Source organism: Oncorhynchus tshawytscha, linkage group LG01 (assembly GCF_018296145.1).
Source record: "Oncorhynchus tshawytscha isolate Ot180627B linkage group LG01, Otsh_v2.0, whole genome shotgun sequence".
Taxonomy (NCBI): domain Eukaryota; kingdom Metazoa; phylum Chordata; class Actinopteri; order Salmoniformes; family Salmonidae; genus Oncorhynchus; species Oncorhynchus tshawytscha.
Genome location: NC_056429.1, coordinates 16,924,616 through 16,934,771, shown reverse-complemented (window position 1 = coordinate 16,934,771; position 10,156 = coordinate 16,924,616). Strand labels below are relative to the sequence as shown.

The 10,156-nt window shown below is 41.6% G+C and overlaps 1 non-coding gene across 1 annotated transcript; it reads left to right on the top strand.

Moving 5' to 3' along the window:
* Positions 1–9,134: 9,134 nt before the first annotated feature.
* LOC112261760 lies at positions 9,135–9,275 on the top strand. The gene has a single exon (XR_002955206.1). It is a non-coding gene; the product is annotated as a U4 spliceosomal RNA (small nuclear RNA).
* The last annotated feature ends 881 nt before the right edge of the window (positions 9,276–10,156 follow it).

The following is a 10,156-nucleotide window of genomic DNA, read 5'->3' as shown; positions in this document are numbered from 1 at the left end:
TCAATCAATATTTAGACTATAAACTATTTGCATTTCTTAACCGTTTGATTGTACGAGACACACAGCTTTTTGTGTGTGTGTTTTGATGCTGCCTTTTTACATGCGCTGAAAACAATCTTTACTTTTTAAAATTCAGACTGAAGAACAATTTGGGCGTTTTAGAATACTTGTATTCTGTTTTAAAACACTTTCTGTGTATCATAAAACATACTTTGGGTTTACATTCAAACACAATCCAAACACCAGATCTTAGGTTAGGTGTACTACTTTCCATGGTTTTATTAGACAATCATGGTGTTTTGAGTCTTTCTATTTTTACAGCGTTATAGGCCTATACACCGCTTGAAGGTTTGAAATTGTAAGATAATGTTTAGATAACTTAATTGATTTTAAAACCCATATGATGAATGATGAAACCATTTGTTTTTCTTGTTGTATTGACTCCATCAAGCCTAGGCCTGCCTGTTACTGTATAATGAGATAGTCAATCCTTCACAGTTACTAGCAGTGGCTGTCTTGGCTTTTCACCTCAGAAGGTGAGGTTGCATCATGCACTGTTAGTTGTAGGCTATACTAGACAACTTTGAAGAAACTTGGGATCCCTGACCTTTCCAAACACACCTCTCCTGAATGCTGTCTCATTCCAGCGAGGGGCTAAAACGTAGCTGCATGTGAGACTGAACCCAGATCAGTTTTCTCAACCACCAAACATCATCACCTCACCAACCACTTGAAGAGTTTATATTCCTGCCTGGGAGCCTCATCTCACATAACACTGCAGTTTGGCACATGGAGTAATAGTTTTATGGCCCTGTCTCATAATCCTTGCTGTGCTCTGGTTGGGTGTCAGTTTTGTAAGTGATTTACGGCCATGCAAATGAGCCTGTCTGTCTGGGGGAGCGACGTGTCGTCTTTGCCCGAAGGGCCCTGAGGGACGATGGGGCTGAGGGGGTGTGAGTCAGCCCCTTACTGCTGACACAGCCAGAAGAGTGGCAGAGATGCAGCAGAGAGGCTGAGGAAGATGGGGGAGATGGCCTTCACAGGTTTTCACATTGACCGATGAGATGGAAACTAATGTCAGGTAATCAGACACAGAGAGATGGAGTGAGATCGACAAACAGAACACTACTATCAGAGCAGAAACTGAACACTCAAGAAACACAGCTAGGATAGTGGATATTGCAAAACAAGCAGAGCTAAATCTGCTGTCTATATGATGCTTGAGTTCACAATGCTTGACCTGTTTGTCTAAGTGTTCAGGAGTAATAAGTCTTGGAAGTAGGTTATAGGCTTGAACACACCAAGCTAGGGAAGCTGTCACACACTTCTGTATGTCTTCATTTCTTGTTATTTCTTATTTTGGGGGGAAGGAATTATGTGTGTATTGTTATTGTATTGCTATTGCTGCATTGTTGGAGCTAGAAACATTAGCATTTCGCTGCACCTGCGATAATATCTACAAAAGTTTGTACACAACAAATAAACTTTGATTTGATTTGAATGGAGATCGTTCATGTGAATATGATCAACTGGTAAGCAAGGAATAATCAAGAAACATGCTGTTTGTTGCCTGTACACTTGTATGATGATAGCATATTTGTATTTGATCATTTTCTCATTACATATTGACTAGCGAATGATAGTCAGCCCCTTACTGTTCTCATACGTAACGCACTGGGACTGACAGAGACTGACTACATGGTTCATTACCCAAGGAGATGAGTGGAAGGTGGTGATTAGGGGAGAGCACTTCCCCATCCACATCGACGGGGCTGTAGTGGAGCTGGTCGAGAGCTTCATGTTCTTTGCCGTCAACATCACTAAGGACTTAACATAGTCCACACACACCCGCACAGTCGTGGAGCATCTTGACTGGCTGCATCCCCGCAGAGAGCTACACAAAGTTGTGTGGACAGCCCAGTACATTACGGGAGCCGAGCTCCCTGCCATCCAGGACCTCTATATCAGACAGTGTCAGAGGAAGGTTAAAAAAATTGTCAAAGACTCCAACTACCCAAGCAATAGACTATTCAACCTGCTACCATCCAGCAAACTGTGCCAGAGCATTGGCTCTCGGACCAACAGGCTCCGAGACAGCTTCTACCTCCAAGCCAAAAGACAAATAGTTCATTAAAAGGTTACCCGGATGATCTGCACTGACCCAATCTTGCACTAACTCTGTGTACACTCACAAGACTATATACAGTGCCTTCGGGAAAGTATTCAGACCCCTTTGACTTTTTTCAAAATGTTGTTACGTTACAGAATTAATCTAAAATGTATTAAATAAAAACAATCTAGACACAATACCCCATAATGATGAAGCAAAAACAGAAATATCTTATTTACACAAGTATTCAAACCCTTCACTATGAGACTCGAAATAGAGCTCAGCAGCATCCTGTTTCCATTGAAGATCCTTGAGATGTTTCTACAACCTGTGGTAAAGTCAAATGATTGGACATGATTTGGAAAGGCACACACCTGTCTACAGTTGAAGTCGGAAGTTTACATACACTTAGGTTGGAGTCATTAAAACTTGTTTTTCACTTTTTGAACAACGCAAATTTCTTGTAAACAAACTATAGTTTTGGCAAGTCGGTTATGACATTACTTTGTGCATGACACAAGTCATTTTTCCAACAATTGTTTAGAGACAGATTATTTCACTTATAATTCACTGTATTACAATTCCAGTGGGTCAGAAGTTTGCAAACACTAAGTTGACTGTGCTTTGAAACAGCTTGGAAAATTCCAGAAAATTATGTTACGGATTTAGAAGCTTCTGTTAGGCTAAATTACATAATTTGAGTTAATTGGAGGTGTACCTGTGAATGTATTTCAAGGCCTACCTTCAAACTCAGTGCCTCTTTGCTTGACATCATGGGAAAATCAAACGAAATCAGCCAAGACCTCAGAAAAATAATTGTAGACCTCCACAAGTCTGGTTCATCCTTGGGAGGAATTTACAAACGCCTGAAGGTACCATGTTCATCTGTACAAACAATAGTACGCAAGTATAAACACCATTGGACCACGCAGCCGTCATACCGCTCAGGAAGGAGACATGTTCTGTCTCCTAGAGATGAACGTACTTAGGTGCGAAAAGTGCAAATCAATCCCAGAACAACAGCAAAGGACCTTGTGAAGATGCTGGAGGAAACAGGTACAAAAGGATCTATATCCACAGTAAAACGAGTCCTATATCGACATAACCTGAAAGGCCGCTCAGGAAAGAAGAAGCTCCTGCTCCAAAACCGCCATAAAAAAGCCAGACTACGGTTTGCAACTGCACATGGGGACAAAGATCACACTTTTTGGAGAAATGTCCTCTTGTCTGATGAAACAAAAATAGAACTGTTTGGCCATGATGACCATCGTTTGGAGGAAAAAGGGGGAGGCTTGCAAACCGAAGAACACCATCCCAACCGTGAAGCACGGGGGTGGCGGCATCATGTTGTAGGGTTCCTTTGCTGCAGGAGGGACTTTTGCACTTCACAAAATAGATGACATCATGAGGGGGAGAAATTTTGTGGATATATTGAAGCAACATCTCAAGATATCAGTCAGGAAGTTAAAGCTTGGTCGCAAATGGGTCCTCCAAATGGATAATGACCCCAAGCATATTTTCAAAGTTGTGGCAAAATGGCTTAAGGACAACAAAGTCAAGTTATTCGATGGCCATCACAAAGCCCTGACCTCACTCCTATAGACCAGTTACACCAGCTCTGTCAAGAGGAATGGGCCAAAATTCACCCCTTATTGTGGAAAGCTTGTGGAAGGCTACGCAAATTGTTTGACCCAAGTTAAACAATTTAAAGGCAATGCTACCAAATACTAATTGAGTGTATGTAAACTTCTGACCCTCTGGGAATGTGATTAAAGAAATAAAAGCTGAAATAAATCATTCCCTCTACTATTATTCTGACATTTCACATTCTTAAAATAAAGTGGCGATCCTAACTGACCAAAGACAGGGAGTTTTTACTAGGATTAAATGTCAGGAATTGTGAAAAAACTGAGTTTGAATGTATTTGGCTAAGGTGTATGTAAACCTCCGTCTTCATCTGTACATATGGTCACTTAGTTGACAGTGCTTGTCAGAGCAAAAATCAAGCCGTGAGGTCGAAGGAATTGTCCGTAGAGCACCGAGACAGAATTGTGTCGAGGCACAGATTTGGGGAAGGGTACAAAAAATGTCTGCAGCATTGAAGGTCCCCAAGAACACAGTGGCCTCCATTATTTTTCAATGGAAGACGTTTGGAACCACCGAGACTCTTCCTAGATCTGGCCGCCCGGCCAAACTGAGCAATTGGGGGAGAAGGGCCTTGTGCAGGAAGGTAACCAAGAATCCAATAGTCACTCTGACAGAGCTCTAGAGTTCCTCTGTAACCTAACAAAATGTGGAAAAAGTCAAGGGGTCTGAAAACTTTCCAAAGGCAATGTTTACACACACTACACCTCCACTACATGCGCACACATAACACACAAGCATACTTACACAACACAAACACACATACTTTTACACTGATCATATGCTGCCACTACTACTCTATTTTATTCTTACTATTATCTATCCTGGTGCCTGTCACTTTACCCTGCCTTCATGTACATATATATATATCTACTACGTTAAATACCTTATACCCCTGCACATTGATCTGGTACTGGTACTCCCTTAACATAGATCCATTCTTGTGTATTTTATTCCTCTTCTGTTACTATGCTTTTATTACTTTTAACTGCATCGTTGGGAAGGGCTCTTAAGCAAGCATTTCACAGTAAAGTCTAGTTTTTGGAAATGTGACAAACACCATTTGATTTGATTGCAGCACTCGGTTTCTTAATATTAGATCAGTTTGCTCAGTCATTTACCCGATAATAAATTATTCTATTCACACAATGTTAGTATTGAAGTCAGTGAGTTCATTCTCTCTTCTTGAGTGTTCTGTCAAGGTCTAACCAAAACTTGTAGTTCAGTAGCATGCTTCAGCACCTGTTTGTCATATGGATAGAGTGCACTCTGCTGGTTCCTTATTGCAGTGCATGTGTTCAAGTGCCTGCATTAATTATGCACAATGTTAGTGCTGTACTTCATTCGGTGAGAGAGCTGTGTTTTGCCGACATATACATTTTAGATGTCAGTGCTTCTGTTATAATGCATGCATCCTTATCTTTGGGACGATGTATAGATTATGTACTGTTAACTCTGCCTACTGTACATGTGGGTATTACTATATCGTCATTAAAACTGTGCACATTTAATAACTTTGTGACCAGTATTGATATCGTTGCATTGTGCTACTATGTATCTCCAAATATATTCAACTTTGCTTTGCTTTGCGATACAGTAGTATCAGCTTATACAAAAACACATGCACTATTATGACTTTCTGTGTCAGTGTCTGAAGGTTGCCAGATGTAGCATCTCTGGGATGGAGTTCAGAAGACAGGAGACATGGGGATAACAGATGGAGGCTGCTCGTGGACACAGGAAGCTGTCACAGGGGGAGGGGGGGCTGATGCAGGGCGTGAAGACTCGCTAGAGAGACAGAAGAAGGTTATTTAAAGGAGCAGTTTGGTTACGTCCCAATTGGCACACTAATCCCTATACAGTGCACTACTTTTAACCAGGTTCCATAAGTAGTGCACTATATAGGGAATAGGGTGTCATTTGGAATGCATCCTTTGATTTGAATGGCTCCATGACCTAGCAGAGCACAGCACTGTCTGCCAATATGACTTATTGCAGTGGAAGCCTGTGACGGCCGGGGATGTTTTGAGTGACCTAACTTTACTGTGTGCAGACTAGAGCCTTGGCTGGTTGTCTGTACTCTAAAGCATAGTGTGACACAGGGAGGGGAGAGAGAGAGAGGGGCTGGCCAGCATCAATGCCTGCCTGTCTGTCCCCCAGCCTGCTGTGATATAAATCGGACAACACACACACACACACACATGGCATACAAACACACAGACACATACATGGCACACACACACAGTGGCACTCTGAGTGGCACAGATACACACACACAAACAGACACACACGTACACAGGTAAACAGGTACTCCCTCCCTACAAACAAACACACACCTCATTATACCCGCTGATCCTGATGAATCACTGATCAGTGATTTAAGGAGGCTGAGTGTGTTGGTGGACGGAGGTCTGAGAATGTGATTGGTTGGGTCTAAGCTGGATCAGCCTGGTTGGCACACACCAGTCTAAGGGTTTTACTGGAAAGTCATACTTACATTTCCCAGACAAAAATTCCTACTTAACCTAGTAGAAGCTGCTACACATGACATAAGTTTATCCTTATACTGGATGGCATTGACTTAAAAACAAAGCTCTACAATTGAATACACTAAACAAAAAAAGGGATGATGCCAGTGTGTTTAAGATCATGGACTACCACTGGGCCCTATTGGAAAGCAGGGTATTATGTCAGCTGGACCAGATCTAATCTATAGCATGTCACAGGTGATTACTAAAATCACACATCCCCGAGTTGATGGCTAGAAATCCAGTAAGATTCTTGATAGGGCTTTCAGAGAAAAGTAATCAAGGCACCTCAAGAGAATTAAAGCGTATTATTCCCCCTGACCACCACCATTATCAAATGTCCACAACTGGCATACAGGTGTGGCACACAAGCCTGGTTTGAGAGATCGTTAATCTGGCAAAGTGAACACAGCTCTTCTCATATTTTCTTGGGTTGCACTGAAGTAATAGCCAGTTTGTAGTGTGATGATGAAAATGGATTGCCATGCTAGGCTCAGAATGAAACAGAAGCTTACCGGATTCATTTCAGATTATGTGGCCCAGACACAGTGTAATCCCTTTATCTACATACTTACCTGTCCTGTCCCTGACGGTGATCCTGCCACTGTAAGACTAATTGCACCGGTCTATGACTGGCAGGAGCAAATCCTCCCTATTGTGTCAGCAGCACAGCACAGGACAGGCCGCTTTACAACCGGCATGCTACTAGTTATCTGCTTCTGAGCCTACATTATATAAAGTAAATGGCAGTATCCCATTGAGGTTTCACAACAACAGAAATGCTTTTAATGTTCACTCTCCGTAGGAAATTAGGGTTTATTATTATTATTATCCGGCTTTGCATTGATATTTAGAAGAAGCTTAGTGTATTAGGCATTATTACCTATCCATCTCAACTGGTATCAATCTGACTACGAAATGAACCTTTACTGTAGGAGATATGAGACATATGGGTAGCTAAGAGGCCAAAACTACACAGCGCAGTGTTTTTGCATTGATATGCAAGAATATGTAGCTTACCCTTTCCATCATTTCTGCATAGAAATGACAGTTCTTATAATAGCTGAAATTGTCATGCTGTAGTCAAGTGGATACTTCAACTGATTATGTGAGAGGTCTCCTTCAGGGGTGGAAACACAGGGAACCGACCAGGCAACAGAATCATCAAGTTACAAATGGAGCCTACAGTCATAGGGTCTACACACCCCCTGCACAGTCTTCACATTTTGCTGCCTTAAATGAAATGTAAAAAGAGATTACATCCGATTTTTCCCCCACACCGATCTACACAACCTATTCCACATTTTTAAAGTGAAAGAAAAATCAGAACATTTTCCAAATTAATAACAAACACAAAATTAAGATGTCTTGACTGCATGTCTACACACCAGTGGTAGAAGCACCTTTGGCAGGCATTGCAGCTCAATTATATATATATTTTTAACTTGGAGGTAATCACAGAAATAATCTTTAAACTATGCCACTTTGCATGGATTAGATTGCCATCTGGTGGTTTGAATGGCACACTACGGAAGCAATCTATCAGACTAGAGACCGCTGATAGGCGCTTGTTCATTTCATGAGCTTCAGTGGTAGCTAGGGATAGTTTGGTGGTCAGTTAATGAATATGTTCTTTATATCAATGAACCGCCTAGTGTTAGTGTCTAAATAGAAGTGACAACACCTCAAGGATAGAACGAAGGTACCATCCGTGAGACAAAAATGGTCCCGTTTTCAACCACTAAAGGATACAAGTGCCATGCTTCCTATAGGCCCACCATACTTGCGTCAAATGAGAACATTGCAATCAGAAATGTAAAATGTAGCTGACAGGACATGCTTCTAAATTCTGCAGAAAAATCTAAATTTTCTACATATAAATAGATTCCTATCTGAATACCCAATAAGGGCGTTTTCACACATATGTCTGAGTTCGATTATTTGTTACATTGTACTTTTTTCATTTGGTCCGGTTGGTTTCACATTGCCAAATGTCAAACCACGCCTATAAATGCGTGGTTTGACATTTGGCAATGTGAAACCAACCGGACCAAATGAAAAAAGTATGCCTAAACAAAACCAAGTGTTCATGCAAGTAATTTGTTTATTGGAGAAAAATGCTCACATTATAATGATGAAGAAGCCTAACTTGTATCCCTTGTTACATATTACTTTCGCTTTGGTCTTCCAACAATAGCCGCTCTAACTAAACTGCGACGTGAATAGGCGTACAACACCCATGTAGCCTAATCTGCATCGGATGCATTCATAAATGCGCTGCAAATCACATCATATTTAAGATATATTAAATTACGTTACTGCGCTGTGTGCATTTCATCAACTGCTCTCAGCCAAACAACCAATAATACAACAGAGTCTCTAAAGCATACTGTACTGTCTTATAATACTTTTTCCTGTGTTTGGTCCGGACTGGTTTTGCAGCGAACCGCACAAGACAACCCTTTTTGAACAAACCACGGTGCGTTGTTTAGTGCGCTCCCGAGTGACGATTGTGGAAATAGGAAATAAACGGTAAAAAACGCTACAAAGCCATTTTGTGGGAAAGCCCCTAAGCCTATTCTTGTTTTATCCAGCCTGTAGACAACTGATCAGCCATCTCCAGTTCTCCACATGTTGACACAATGTATTCCCACAATGCACGGCATGTCTTTGAATATTTTAAATAAAAAATGTTAAACATTTTTTTATAATTGCGTTCACATCATAATATCATTTTACACGGTTCCCTAATCTATCTCTACTTGTGTATTGTTTATCTTTTTTTTTATTGACACCGTCATAGGAATCATCATTCTGTCGCAACTAAATCCACCCAATCCCACAATTGATTTTTCTTTGCGCAGTGGCAGTATCGTAGCCTATGAGGTTTATCCGAGGCGCGATTATTGCTAGTTGAAAACTTTACCCAATACCCCGCCAAGACGACTTGAAATATAGTTGGCTTTGGCAATTTTTGATGGTCTCTCAGGAGACCGATATGCTTGTGAAATATAAACCCTGAATCGTACTTAGTGTTATTAATAATGCTACCGTTAACGAGCGCATGAAACGCTATTCATCATGGAAATCTGAAATTATCTGTGTTGGAAATCACTGGGTTTGTTCGAATATGCAGCCGACAGTGCAGGTGAGTAATGACTAACTGATCTACAGAGAACCTTGCATCAGAAATAACTGCTCATGGGCCTCCAGAGTGGCGCAGTTGTCTAAGGCACTGCATCGCAGCACTAGCTGTGCCACTACAGATCCTGATTCGAGTCCAGGCTCTGTCGCAGCCGAGACCCATGGAACAATTGGCCCAGGTTCGGGGAGGTTTGTTCTTGTACCATCGCGCTCTAGTGACTCCTGTGGCGGGCCGGGCGCAATGCACGTTGACACAGTTGACAGGTGTACGGTGTTTCCTCCGACACATTGGCGCGGCTGGCTTCCAGGTTAAACAGGCATTGTGTCAAGAAGCAGTGAGGCTGGATTATGTTTCGGAGGACGCACGGCTCTCGACATTTACCTCTCCCGAGTCCGTATGGGAGTTGCAGCGATGGGACAAGACTGTAACTACCAATTGGATACCACGAAAAGGGATAAAATAAATAACTACTCATTATTATTTGTAGATCAGTTAGTCATTTACAATTTACCAATTATACATTTCGGTTTTGATCCTCTCGAACATGGCCAATGTAGCAAGTAACTACCCTTCTGTGTGCTAAAGATGGCTGCCGTCTTATCGGCTCTTAACCAACTATGCTATTTTGTTCGTTTTTTCACGTTGTTCGTAACTGGTTTTGTACATAATGTTTCTGCTACCGTCTCTTATGACCGAAAAGAGCTTCTGGACATCAGAACTGGGATTACA